Below are 10,353 nucleotides of genomic sequence, written 5' to 3' on the forward strand. Positions count from 1 at the left end.
CTTATTAACAGAGCTTTAAACTAGATTCAGCAGTGGACGGGGATTTACTTCTGACAGAGAACCAGAGACCACCAACACTTCAGGAGGCAACAGGGAAATACCTGTGAATCATCCCAAAGTAATTAGTGGCTGCTCCACTAAAAAGGTGATGGGGCTGACAGCCTAGCTGAAGTGCCTCTACACAAATGCACACCTTATGGGAAGCGAGCAAGTCGGAAACCATGGTGCAATCAGAAAACTATGACCTAATTGCTACCATAGATTCATGGTGGAATGAATCACTCAACTGGAACACTGCAAGTGAGGGCTACAAGCTTTACAGAAGAGATAGGCAGGGAAGGAGAGGCTGGGATGTTGTCTTCTATGGAAAGAAATTGATAGATTGTGAAGAGCTGCCTCTGAGAAACAGCCACAAACAGGTTGAGAGCTTGTGGGTAAAACTCAGGGACAGGACCAATAAAGGACACGTTATGGTTAGGGTCTACTTCAGGCCACTTGACGAAAGGAAGCCTGTTGACAGGGTCCTCTTGATTCAGGTACAAGAAGCATCACATTCACAGGCTCTCATCCTAATGGGGGACTTCGACCACCCTGATGTCTGCTAGGAAAGCAACACAGCAGGCTGTAAGCAATCCGGGAGACTCTTAGAGCATGTTGAGGATAACTTTCTGGTCCAGGTGTTAGTTAGTGGGAAATTTTTACTCGGAGGGTGATGAGGCCACTGGAACAGGTTGCCAAGAGAAGCTGTGGATGCCCCATCCCTGGAGGTATTCAAAACCAGGTTGGATGGAGCTTTGGGCAACCTGATCTAGCCCATGGCAGGAGGGTGGAATTAGATGGTATTCCAACCCATCCAGGATATGATTTTATGGTTTCCAACACTGAAGCTCCATAGATACCAAAGTTAGGAATCATAATCTTTTAAAAGAAATCCTTGGGGACTGCCAGACAAAAGTGAATCTTTTCATCATGCAACTTTACCAAAGGGTTAATGTGGTCTCTTAGCAGCCTCTTAATGTTGTCTTTCTTTAATATTGTACTGGGGGTGTCCTCAGGTGCATGTCAAAATGTAATGCATGTAATAAATGAATTTAGATACATGGTTAGAAGAAGGTTTGAAGTTGCCATAATTTTATAGGAAAAATATTAATGGAAAAATCATCAACCTTCTGTTTTCAGCTTCTAAAAGGAGTTTCATAATCATACTTTTTCCATTTCACATACACAGATGATAAGTATAATATTTTAATTTTAACCTGGGCAGACAACTTGCAGAACTGTGATTTGATTGAACTCTGTTGTGACTGAAGATTTCTTTTGAAGATCAGCACCTTACTGAGAATATTGAACTGAAGTGAATAAATAAAACATGAACATCAATAAAGATAAGGAAATTCAAAGTTAAATAAAATGTTATAAGACAACCACGGAATATTTAAATATGTAATGCAGACTTTCTAATGAAAGAAAGAAAGGAATATAAATTAATTTGTAACCACAGAAAGTGGAGAACACTGCAAGAGGCAGAAGAAAAATTAACCACCTGCTTTAAAAAGTTTTGTGGCCATGATCACAGATGAAGTGAAATGGTGCTGTGCTACAACTATGTAATCTTGATTCACATGACAGGATCACCTGCTGCAATATTTTATAATGTGCATAATGTATATCCTGTAACATTATATTTGAAAATCAAGAGGCCAGATAGGAGGTAATATTATTTGTTAAATCACTCAAAGTAGGAAGTGAAAACAGACTTTTTTCAGATTTTCTTACAAAGTCATGGCCCACTACACTGGCATGTGAAAATGAAGCCCTGGATCTTGGTCTTAAAAATCTGTGTAATGCTATTTGTGGCTTTATATATATATATACATATATATATTAAAAAAAAAAAAAAAAAAAAAAAAGAAAGAAAAAAGAAAAAAACACTTTTTAACTCTTATTTGTTCTGTAGCATGAAAAATTGAGCTGAGTTTTTACTAATCTGACAGAAAATCTTACACCTCAGCCTGTTAATTCTCTTAAACCTCACCACTGAGATGACTGTATGACTGAGATTACCTGTCCATACTGACAATGTCATACTGCAGGTCCTGCTGAAATGACCACAATTGCAATGTGATGGGCTCTTCCCACAGAGATGGTTCTTACTTCAGCTGCCTATGCAAGGTACTGCATCCTCACTTGTCACTCAAAACCAAAATCCAGAAAGCATATTTCTTTTCTTTTGAGGTAATGCCAAAACAGAAAATTTAGAAGTAGTTAGAAATGTTGCCTCCTGCTTTCAGCTCATAGGCTGTGTTGTCTGCCTGGGGTCTAAAGAGCAGAGCAACTAAAGCACTGCCACTGCAGAGGCATGGTTATGAGGCGAACAGCTCCGGGACAGGCGCGTTCTGCAGCTGAGCGGGGGATCGGGACAGGCAGGGCTTTTCTTCCGATATCGAGGCCGCTCGAGGGAGACTCCAGGACCCGGCAGCCCTCGCGAGGGAGGCTGACGAGGCATAGGCGGAGCCAGCAGCGCCCCCTCCCCGGCCGTTCAAAAGCAGCCCCTAAGGAGCAGGAGCGACCAGGAGCGCGGGGAACAGGGCGGGCAAATAGGGCGTGACGCGTCAGAAGGGCGGGGTGCGGCAGTTCGCGCGGCAGTTCGCGCAGGGAGGGCAGAGTTTCCCCCCGCCCATAAGAACAACACCTTTAACGGCCGTCGACTGCTAGCTAGGCTGCAATGGTCTACACCAGGCAGACTGCTCTCTCTAGAAAGTCTGTAACCACCCAGACTGACTGCCTGCTCAACAATGCGGCAGTTCAGGTCTCTGGGTGCAGGGAGTGTCTGAGCCTGTTGCTGCCATCTGAGGGAGGCAGAGGCACCGTGTGTGTGAGGTGTGAGCAGGTGGATGACCTGGTCCGCCTCGTGGCAGAACTCAAAGAGGAGGTGGATAGGTTGAGGGCTATCAGGGAGTGTGAGCGGGAGGTAGACTGGTGGAGCAACTCCCTGCAGGGCTTGAAGGAGAGGTGCCAGGGTGAGACACCCCAAATGGGGGTGGACCCCCTGCCCTGTTGCTGTCGGGCAGAGGGAGGGGACCTAGGAGTTGAGGAGGAATGGAGACAGGTCCCTGCTCGACCTCGCAGGCAATGCCCCCCCCATCGGCCCCACCTTCCCAGGTGCCCTTACATAACAGATTTGAGGCCCTGGAGCTTGAGAGACCGGTGGGTGAGGATGAGGTAGAAAGTCTACCCAGGAGGATGCCTAGGGCGAGGAAGCCGACTCCACGCCTCAAGACTGCCTCCACCAAGAAAGACAGAAGGGTGATCATTGTAGGTGACTCCCTTCTCAGGGGAACAGAGGGCCCTATTTGTCGGCCTGACCCTACCCGTAGAGAAGTCTGCTGCCTCCTTGGGGCCAGGGTCAGGGATGTTGCCAGAAAGCTTACCAACCTGGTTTGCCCCTCTGACTACTACCCTCTTTTGATAGTCCAGGCTGGCAGTGATGATATTGGAGGGAAGCCTGAAGGCTATCAAAAGGGACTTTAGGGGACTGGGACGTTTAGTGGATGGAGCAGGAGTACAGGTGGTGTTTTCGTCTATCCCTGCAGTGGCAGGGAGGGGTACCGAGAGGTCACAGAAAGCCCACCTGATTAACATGTGGCTCAGAGGCTGGTGCCAACACAGAAATTTTGGGTTTTTTGACCATGGGGCGCTTTACTAGGCACCCGGCCTGGTGACCGCAGACGGGTCCCTATCTCTAAGGGGAAAACGGATCCTAGCCCAGGAGCTGGCAGGGCTCATTGAGAGGGCTTTAAACTAGGAAAGAAGGGGGACGGGGCTGAAATTAGGCTCGTTGGAGCTGTACCAGGGGGAACAATGGCAAGGCCGGGGGAGAAGGCAATGGCCGGACTGAAGTGCATCTACACTAATGCACGCAGCATGGGTAACAAACAAGAGGAGCTGGAAGCCATTGTGCAGCAGGCAGGCTATGACTTGGTTGCCATCACGGAAACGTGGTGGGACCACTCTCATGACTGGAGTGCTGCAATGTCTGGCTATAGGCTCTTCAGAAGGGACAGGCAGCACAGAAGGGGTGGTGGTGTGGCTCTCTATATTAGAGAGTGTTTTGATGTTGAGGAACTTGAGGCTGGGAATGATAAGGTTGAGTCTCTATGGGTTAGGATCAGAGGGAAGGCCAACAAGGCAAGCATCCTGGTGGGGGTCTGTTATAGACCGCAGAACCAGGATGAGGAGATAGATGAGGAGTTCTACAGGCAGCTGGCAGAAGCCGCGAAATCGTCAGCGCTTGTTCTCGTGGGGGACTTCAACTTCCCAGACATATCCTGGAAGCACAACACAGCCCAGAGAAAGCAGTCTAGGAGGTTTCTGGAGAGCGTGGAAGATAGCTTCGTGACGCAGCTGGTTAGAGAGCCTACCAGGGGAGGTGCCCCGCTAGACCTTCTGTTCACAAACAGTGACGGACTGGTGGGAGATGTGGTGGTTGGGAGCTGTCTTGGGCAGAGTGACTGCGAAATGGTAGAGTTCTCTATTCTTGGCGAAGTCAGGAAGGGGACCAGTAAAACCGCTGTCTTGGACTTCCGGGGGGCTGACTTTGAGCTGTTCAGGACACTGGTTGGCAGAGTCCCTTGGGAGGAGGTTCTGAAGGGCAGAGGAGTCCAGGAAGGCTGGGCACTCTTCAAGAAGGAAATCTTAATGGCTCAGGAGCGGTCTGTCCCCACGAGCCCAAAGACGAGCCGGCGCGGAACTAGACCGGCCTGGCTGAACAGAGAGTTGTGGCTCAAGCTTAGGAGAAAAAGGAGGGTTTATAATCTTTGGAAAAGAGAGCGGGCTACTCAAGAGGACTATAAAGATGTTGCGAGGCTGTGCAAGGACAAAATTAGAAAGGCCAAAGCTCATCTGGAGCTCAATCTGGCTACTGCCGTTAAAGATAACAAAAATTGTTTTTACAAATACATCAACACAAAAAGGAGGACTAAGGAGAATCTCCATCCTTTACTGGATGCGGGGGGAAACTTAGTTACAAGGGATGAGGAAAAGGCTGAGGTGCTCAATGCCTTCTTTGCCTCAGTCTTTAGCGGCAAGACCAGTTGTTCTCTGGACACCCGGTACCCTGAGCTGGTGTAAGGGGATGGGGAGCAGGATGTGGCCCTCACTATCCATGAGGAAATGGTTGGCGACCTGCTACAGCACTTGGATGTATGCAAGTCGATGGGGCCGGATGGGATCCACCCGAGGGTACTGAGAGAACTGGTGGAGGAGCTGGCCAAGCCGCTTTCCATCATTTATTGGCAGTCCTGGCTATCAGGGGAGGTCCCAGTCGACTGGTGGCTAGCAAATGTGACGCCCATCTACAAGAAGGGCCGGAGGGTAGACCCGGGGAACTATAGGCCTGTTAGTTTGACCTCAGTGCCAGGGAAGCTCATGGAGCAGATTATCTTGAGTGTCATCACGCGGCACTTACAGGGCAAGCAGGCGATCAGGCCCAGTCAGCATGGGTTTATGAAAGGCAGGTCCTGCTTGACGAACCTGATCTCCTTCTATGACCAAGTGACACGCTTAGTGGATGAGGGGAAGGCTGTGGATGTGATCTACCTTGACTTCTGTAAGGCTTTTGACACCGTTTCCCACAGCATTCTCCTCAAAAAACTGGCTGCTCGTGGCTTGGACTGGCGTACGCTTTGTTGGGTTAAAAGCTGGCTGTATGGCCGGGCCCAAAGAGTTGTGGTGAATGGAGCCAAATCCAGTTGGAGGCCGGTGACTAGTGGAGTCCCCCAGGGCTCAGTACTGGGGCCAGTCCTCTTTAATATCTTTATCGATGACCTGGATGAGGGGATCGAGTGCACCCTCAGTAAGTTTGCAGACGACACCAAGTTAGGTGCGTGTGTCGATCTGCTCGAGGGAAGGAAGGCTCTGCAGGAGGATCTGGATAGGCTGGACTGATGGGCTGAGGTCAACTGTATGAAGTTCAACAAGGCCAAGTGCCGGGTCCTGCATCTGGGGCGCAACAACCCCAAGCAGCGCTACAGGCTGGGAGATGAGTGGTTAGAAAGCTGCCTGGCAGAGAAGGACCTGTGAGTACTGGTTGATAGTCAGCTGAATATGAGCCAGCAGTGTGCTCAGGTGGCCAAGAAGGCCAACAGCATCCTGGCTTGTATAAGAAGCAGTGTGGCCAGCAGGTCTAGGGAGGTGATTGTCCCCCTGTACTCGGCTCTGGTGAGGCCGCACCTCGAGTACTGTGTTCAGTTTTGGGCCCCTTGCTACAAGAAGGACATCGAGGTGCTCGAGAGAGTCCAGAGAAGGGTGACGAGGCTGGTGAGGGGTCTGGAGAACAAGTCTTACGAGGAGTGGCTGAGGGAGCTGGGGTTGTTTAGCCTGGAGAAGAGGAGGCTCAGGGGAGACCTCATCGCTCTCTATAGGTACCTTAAAGGAGGCTGTAGAGAGGTGGGAGTTGGTCTACTCTCCCCCGCGCCTGGTGGCAGGACGAGGGGGAATGGGCTAAAGTTGCGCCAGGGGAGGTTTAGGTTGGATATTAGGAGGAACTTCTTTACTGAAAGGGTTGTTAGGCATTGGAATGGACTGCCCAGGGAAGTGGTTGGGTCACCATCCCTGGAGGTCTTTAAAAGACGTTTAGATGTAGACCTTAGTGATATGGTTTAGTGGAGGTCTTGTTAGTGTTAGGTAAGAGGTTGGACTAGATGATCTTGGAGGTCTCTTCCAACCTAGACGATTCTGTGATTCTGTGATTCTGTGACTGGCCAGAGCAGGAAGAGATGGTGATGTGAGAAGCGTAAGAAGCACAGAGGGGTGACAACAAGGTTTTGTAGTCCCTCAGAACAAGCATTAGTCCAAACGAAATGTTCTCTAGTTCCTGGGCTGTTCTTTCAAAGGACGCAACAATTTTGCTTAGGCTTCTGGGTTATAAGGATGTTTTAGCTAGGAGTGTTACCCTTACCCATGTACAACGTTTGTTCCCTTCCTTTTTCCATTTATTTTGTGATATGCAACCTGTGAGCTTCTATTGTGCACCACAGGATAATTCTGTACAAGTTACGTAAATTTTTTTCAGCTGGATGTACACTTGTTGCTGCTGTCTTATAAGCACTCCAAAAATCATTTCTGTTTCATTTTCTAGTGTACAAATTATTACTTACAGTGTACTGACAACAACCATAACGCAAGAATCTAATTAGAAATAATTAAGAGCCATCCACATACCCATGAATTATAGGCCTGATCCCTTTGAATGACTGACAAAAGCTGTTTCCTGTGCTTCACAGAAGATGAGTGTTTACAGGGAGAAAGAACTAGATTGCTAACAACAGCTAGTCAGCAAATTTCTTTTTTGTTGTTGTTGTTTTTATAATCCAGTTTATTCCAAAATGCAGAACATTGTCCAGCACTGATATTTTATCTTTGTAACCGTGACTGAGAAAGCTTTTTTAAAAAACAAACAAATGAACAAACAAAACCTTCAAATATCTAGTCAGTCCAATAAATGTGAAGGCATTTATGGCTGCCTGCTCTATTCTTTCAGTGAGCAATGCTCAGTGGGGCTGCCAGTTTGATGTGAGATGATTGAAGTCTTATTTTGGAATTACTCTTTGTAAAATTGCCACTGGACACCCAAAAAAATATTTGATAGAAAAGCTGCAATCAAAACTGAAAATACACCTGTAAGGGATGTGTCATACCACAGTTATGTTACAAATGCCTCTACCGGAAAGAGAGTGGATTTAGGACAACACCACACAACTGCTAGATAGGAGTTCTGAGTGTATCAGATGTTCTGAGAGGAAAAGTAATAATAATAATTGAATTTGAGTGCACTGCTAATTACCCATATAAAATATTTTAAAGTTCTATCATGATACAGCTACAAATAATTGCTGAAATATTGAGTTTCATCTGCCTACAAGAAGTGTAGTCATCTATGAGCTACTGAACCCTTTTAGCTGCATTGTGCACAAAACCTGTTTCAACATACGTAAAGTTTCTGAAAATTGCCTTAAGACAATTCACCAAACTTAGGGAATTGTTCTAACAGAAGACTGTTGCCAAAACAGCTCTTCATGATGGCATGCCAGGGACATGTCAGAAACTGGAAGCATATTTGAATTGCACAGCACAGCTGTTGGTTAAAGATCAGATCTGGGGTAAACCTTTGCAGGCTGACTGAAATGCTGGCAACCCTTAATGTGCTCTTAAACCAAGGACCAGGCAAGCTGTTGTGCAATAAGAGAGATGGAAGCAGATTTTCATGTCTCTAACTTTGTCACCAAAGTAAATTTTCCAGGATGGGATTCTTTGCTCCTTCAATACTTAAACCAGAGAATACAGCTTCCAGAGGGAATTTAGAAAAGCTAAGTAACAGTCTCTATATCATGAATGCAGAGCTTCCAGTGTAAGCATCCATCGCAAAGTTAAAAATACGGAAAGTCTAAGCATCCAAATCATGTGCTTAAAGTCAGATAGCATGGATATTCCCCAAAATCTCCTTTTCTTTTCTTTCCTATTGAGAGCCAGAAAAGACAACCAATGCTCAAATATTGTTTGGGGTGGGGGGGTAGGGTTTGTGAAGCAAGTTGATTTTTTTTTTTCCAGCTTCCTCACTTTTTTTTTTCACCTTAATTCCTAAGTTTTATTTGTCTGTACTCATCCCTGGTGACAAAAATATCAGTTTGATCCTCCTTTTACCCTTTGTAGTAAAAACTGTGTCTGCAGTTTTTTACACAAGGGCAAAACCCTTGGGCAAGCAGAAGTGAACTCGATGTTGTTAACTTCAGGTAGTACTAAAATAGACTTTACAAAAGGCATTGCAGAGGCTTTTTACTTTCCCAATTGTATTGCAAACAAGTCCTAACAACTCTCTTGAGATCAAAAGCTGTCTAATAGTGATCTTTTTAGTCAATTCATCCAGTTACAACAAATGAACACTATCTTGACATTCTGTGCATTGTTCTGGTTATTTTCAGTTGTTGCTATCGTAACCTGCTTTAAGGCATCGTGCTGAACACGGATTCAATTTCTAAAGCACCTGAAGGTACTGTCAGTATTAAGGAAGCATGCCAAAGCTGTCATCGAGTAGTCTACAGCAAAAGATGGTACAAAGCTGAGCTGCAAGTCAAAAATTAAGAATCTTTTAAGATGTTCAACAGAAAGTGATGTAGCCATAAGGACTTACCCAGAGCGAAAACCGCTGTAGCAGTTACACTGAACATAGAGCACAGAAGAGAACATTCTGATAGTGTTAAAAAAACAGACCTTTATACCTTAAATTGATTCCCTCCTGGAAAATATTTTATTTTTCATTTCATGAAAACTGCCAATTATGGAAGTTCCAGAGTAAACATGTGAGTCGTTTGAAGTATTTTTGCTTTAAAAAGGTTTGATGTTTAAAAAAAGGGGGATATTTTTCCCTTGGGAATGCCATTTTTTCTCTCCAGAATATTTGCTATTTAAAGAAAAAAAAAAGTTATATTTCTATTAAATTTGTAGTGAAATCACTAAACTCTGATGTGGCTATGAAATTTTTGTGAATTGCCAAATCCTAAAAAAAAAAAAAAATGAAGTTAAATTCATTTTGATGCTAATGCATATCTCCCGTAGTACTTTTTTACTTTCTTAGTCTTGCGTGTATTTCAAATATAAAAACATTAAAGTGGAATATGTACATATATTTTTTCATCTTGTACAGGCTTGTATGATGAAGACCTGACAAGGTAACCGTAAAAATATCTGTTATTCTAACTTCCATCATTGCTTTCATTAAGGGATCTGAGAGGCAAAAGGAGAAAATGGTTTCTATGACTTCTTGAATGTTATACAGAATTTCTGATTGTGAGGAACTTTCCTTTTCCTTAGCTAAAAAGATAGCACATCCCAGAATTTATGAAGAAGTTGTTTTATAGTGTTGATTGTCAGGTAATTATATTTTTTAATTTGTTGAACATCTGCAATCTCTAAAAATAAGTAATTGTATCAGCCAAGGCCTTAGTAATTTTTTGCTGTTGGTGGTGGGGTTTTGTGTGTGTGTGGTTTTTTTGTTTGTTTGTTTGTTTTTTGTTTTAAAGTAAATCCAATAATCTGATTATTACTATCCGATTCACAAGAGACTACTACTTCTTTTTCCAGGAAACAACATGATTAAAGTTAGGTTACTCAAAGTTTCTATTAAATATATATATATATATATATTCATAAATAAATTTTAAAAAGAGGGAAGGAGGGGAAGGAAACCTGTGTATAAGCAAGCAATAAATGTAGTTGCTTCAGAGATACTCTTTGCATGTTTTTCTCTGAAGTGCTTTTTTTACAGACATAACCATTTTCAGATTAGGCTTATTTTAC

The 10,353-nt window shown here is 44.7% G+C and overlaps 1 long non-coding RNA gene across 1 annotated transcript; it reads left to right on the forward strand.

Annotated features, from left to right (window-relative positions):
- The first annotated feature begins 334 nt into the window (after positions 1-334).
- On the forward strand, positions 335-9,367 carry LOC121068143. The gene is made up of 3 exons (XR_005818655.1): positions 335-677; positions 2,094-2,172; positions 8,979-9,367. It is a non-coding gene; the product is annotated as an uncharacterized LOC121068143 (long non-coding RNA).
- Positions 9,368-10,353: the final 986 nt, after the last annotated feature.

Source organism: Cygnus olor, chromosome 3 (genome assembly GCF_009769625.2).
Source record: "Cygnus olor isolate bCygOlo1 chromosome 3, bCygOlo1.pri.v2, whole genome shotgun sequence".
In the NCBI taxonomy this organism is placed as follows: Eukaryota; Metazoa; Chordata; class Aves; order Anseriformes; family Anatidae; genus Cygnus; species Cygnus olor.